We start from the raw sequence: 4,135 nt of genomic DNA, 5'->3' as shown, positions 1-4,135 counted from the left end.
ATATCTATCTTTAGGGGTAGCTGCAAGAGGAAATACTGCATATAAATTCCCTAATACATGATTGGTGTTCTATATCATCCACGTTATTGTTGCTCTGCTTGCTAGCATAATTTGTTTATCTCATGGTAAGTCTTGAAAACAGATACAGATCAACATATTCCGAGGATATGAGAAAGTTCTGAGTGCTCCATAATTGGTTTATTGGTTGATTAAATGATGATTGGTAGCTATAGACTGGCCACAAATTTCTGTTTCTTTTCCCCTGCAAGTGACTGGAGATGAACCCTGAAAATTGGACTCAGGGGACAGGGTTTGTCCTTCTGGGTTTCCCCAGCAGCTACATCCTACAGTTCCTGTTGTTCCTGGGGTTGACGGTGGCCTATGTTGTAACAGCCACAGGCAATCTGCTAATTATTGTACTCAGCAGAATTGACTGATGCCTGCACACACAAATGTACTTTTTCCTGAGAAACCTGTCCCTGGAGCTGTTGCTTTTGTCTGTTGTGGTTCCCAAGATGCATGTCATCATCGTTTCAGGGGATAACACCATTTCCTTTGCCAGCTGCATCACATAGTCCTACCTCTACTTCCTCCTAGGCACCACTGTCTTCTTTCTCTTACCTGTCACATCTCTGGATCATTACCTGGCGATCTGCCGACCATTTCACTACCATACCCTGATGAGTGGTCATGTCTATTCCCCACTGGTGCTGGCCTCCTGGCTAGCTGGATTCCTCTGGGTCCTTTCCCCCACCATTCTCATGGTCTGCCTACATTTCTGTGGCCCCAATTGCATTGACCACTTCTTTTGTGACACTTGGCCCTTGCTGAGACTCTCCTGTGGGGACACCCACCTGCTGGAGCTGGTGGCTTTTGTGCTCTCTACATTGGTGTTACTGGGTTCTCTGGCAGTGACCTTAGTTTCCTATGTCTGCATTCTGGCCACTGTTCTCAGGGCCCCCACAGATAATGAATGGAAGAAAGCCTTCTCCACTTGTACCTCACATTTTACAGTGGTAACCATCGTCTATGGCAGCTGCATCTTCCTCTACATCTGCCTGTCAGTGGCCCAGTCCATGCTGCTCAACCAAGGGGCCTCTGTCCTGTGTCACCCCCTTCCTGAGCCCATTTATCTTTACTCTCAGCAACAATAAGTTGAAGCAGGCCCTGATAGATGCCCTTTGGTGGCATGGGCCCACTGCTTTTAGGAGGCTATGAAGGCCACAAGGAAATGTTCCAATTATGTAAGGATATTAAAAGTTATTTGACTTTTAAAAATGTATTTGAAGTTCCTATCACTCAGACAATACCCTACATTTTCCTCAGATAATTAAAGATCAGTCTTCATGAATATAAAAGACAAAGTCAGCCTTCATTTTCCTCCCTACAATCTTCCTTGTACCTCCACCTCCCCACAGAGAAAGGTGATCCCATTGGTCAAATTTCACAACCCGGGTTAGAACACATCACCTTTGGTGCAGAATCTCTGAATATCATGTGATCTCTATGCAGAGAAGCTGCTGCTCGTCTTCCTCTTATGTGTCTTAAGCACACTTACTTATTACCGCTTCGGTCTCCTGTACCAGCCAGCCAGAGGTACTAAAATAGGGAGATTAAGATTCAGAGCTTTGAATGCCCTTGGAGGCTTTCCATTATTGCATATTACAAATGAGATTAACCAGAATGTCTCTATTGCAAAATCAAATTCTGGCTACAGCAATAAATGTTTCTTCAATTCTGATTTTTTATTGTTCTTTATAGATAAGACTAGCAGCTCTAGTAGGAATCTCATAGGGGAAGAATGATGACACCAATGAAATATTTGGATATCTCTAATTTTCAAAGCATTAAATTCTACCTTATAGACTCCAAATATGGGAACAATCATTTAATCATTTTTAAATACATATTATTAAATACCTAATATGTTTCAGGAAACCTTGGTGGCTTAGCGATTAAGAGCTATGATTGCTAAATAAAAGGTCAGCAGTTTGAATCCACCACGTGGTCTTCGAAAACTCTGTGGGCAGTTCTACTCTTTCCTATAGGGTCGCTGTGAGTTGGAATTTGCTCAACAGCAATGAATTTTTTTTTTTAAATATATTTTAAGCATTGCACTAGGCAGGACCAGGACTAGAATGAGCCAATGAGTGACTAGGATTCAAATTTTAAGGAAGCACTCATCTCAATGTCACAAATGCAGGGTTGGCACTTGTACAAGCAAGAGAGTGAGTACCTCCTTAAATGTTTCCCTGTAGGCACCTCTCTTATTTCAAAGCCCAGCCTATACCCTGGTGATAGGCCTTAAGTATACAGTAGATATGACTCATATATTATAGAATTTACAGCATAGTGAATGCTCCTTAGAAGTGAGGATGGAGAAACTTCAACTCACACACTTCAGACAAGTTATCAGGAGGGACCAGTCCCTGGAGAAGGGCATCATGCTTGGCAAAGTAGAGTGTCATTGTAAAAGAGGAAGACCCTGAATGAGATGGATTGACACAATGTCTGCAACAGTGGGCTCAAGCATAAAAATGATCATGAGAATGGCACAGAATCAGGCAGTGTTTTGTTCTCTTGTGTATAGGGTCACTATGAGTCAGAGTTGACTCAACAGCACCTAACAACATAGTATAGTGGGGGTGGCAGATAAAAATCAACTATATGCACAAATAAGTATGCAGCTGTTATTTGTAATCAATGTTTTAAAGGAAAGAGTTGAGTTTTGTGATAAAGGCAGGATGAACTACTTTAGATTAGAAATCAGGAAGCATACCTCTGAGAAAGAAATCATTAAACTGAGCTTTGAGATTGAGCAAGAGTTAACTAAGCAAAGTATAGAAAAGAAGGAAAGAATGGGACTGGAGAGGCTGGACTTGGGCCAGATAGACAGGACCATTTCTATAATGTTTACATGGAAACTTTTTTCTTTTCAAAAGGCAATGAACGGGGGCGGGGCCAAGATGGCAGACTAGGTGGACGCTACCGCGGATCCCTCTTGCAACAAAGACTTGGAAAAACAAGTGAATCGATTACATACATAACAATCTACGAACTCTGAACAACAAACACAGATTTAGAGACGGAGAACGAACCAGTACGGGGAGACAGTGATTGTTTTCAGAGCCAGGAGCCAGCGTACCGGTCAGGTGACCTTCAAGCCCGATTTGGGGCAGAGCCCAGGGGGGCAGACGGCACAGACAAGGGGCCCAGCCCTAGCCCCCGAACTCATCCTGGGAGGGAGCCCAGCCGGTTGGCGCGGGCTGCGTGGCGGCGCAGCCGGTGGGAGAAGTCCCGGGAGGCAGTGACAGGTCTTGGAGCGGAGAGAGCAGCGTCCCAGACAGGGAGCCGTCCCGCCGGGATTTTGGCGGGGAGCGGGTGTGGCGCGAATGCGGGGAGCAGCTACACTCCCCTGAATTGACCTCAGTGGGGGGCCCAGCTGTTTGCGTGGGCGGCGCGGTGGCGCAGCCGGTGGGAGAAGTCCCTGGAAGGCAGTGACTGGTCTTGGAGCAGGGAGAGCAGCGTCCCAGCTGGGGAGCCATCCCGCCGGGATTTTGGCGGGCGCGGGCGGGGCATGAGCGCGGGGTACAGCTCCATCCCCCTGAATTGACCCCGGAGCGGTCCCAGCCGGTTCGCGCAGGCCCAGCCGATTCGCGCGGGCGGCGTGGCAGCGCAGCCAGTGGAGAAGTCCCCGGGAGGCAGTGGCTGGTCTTGGAGCGGGGAGAGCGGGGTCCCACCCAGGACGCGCAGTTGCGGCTCAGGCGCGGGGAGCTGCTCCGCTCTCCTGAGCTGACCCCGGGGGTGAGCCCACCCGGTTCGCGGGAGCGGTGCGCGACGCGCCTGGTGGGACGGGAAGTCCCCGGGAGGCAGCGACTGATTTGGGAGTTGGGAGTGCACCGTCCCAATAGGGGAGCCTTAACCTTGGGGGTGGGGCTGACAGTGGAGGATCTGACCGTGACGCCAGCGGGCCAGACCCCCTGGGGGGCAATCTCCACACAGCCAGTACATATAGGTGACGTGCCCCGCGGAAATCTCAGATATAAGAGTCATTCCAAGTAAGACAAACGACTCTGGCTATATTCTGAGGTGCTACACACCTAGCTCTCTGATCCCTCCCCCACTCTCCCCAGGC

The 4,135-nt window shown here is 48.4% G+C and overlaps 1 pseudogene; it reads left to right on the top strand.

Annotated features, from left to right (window-relative positions):
- Positions 1-245: 245 nt before the first annotated feature.
- On the top strand, positions 246-1,218 carry LOC100667528 (olfactory receptor 6T1-like; annotated as a pseudogene).
- The last annotated feature ends 2,917 nt before the right edge of the window (positions 1,219-4,135 follow it).

This window comes from Loxodonta africana, chromosome 15 (genome assembly GCF_030014295.1).
Source record: "Loxodonta africana isolate mLoxAfr1 chromosome 15, mLoxAfr1.hap2, whole genome shotgun sequence".
NCBI lineage: Eukaryota > Metazoa > Chordata > Mammalia > Proboscidea > Elephantidae > Loxodonta > Loxodonta africana.
This window is presented reverse-complemented; position numbering and strand designations above follow the sequence as displayed.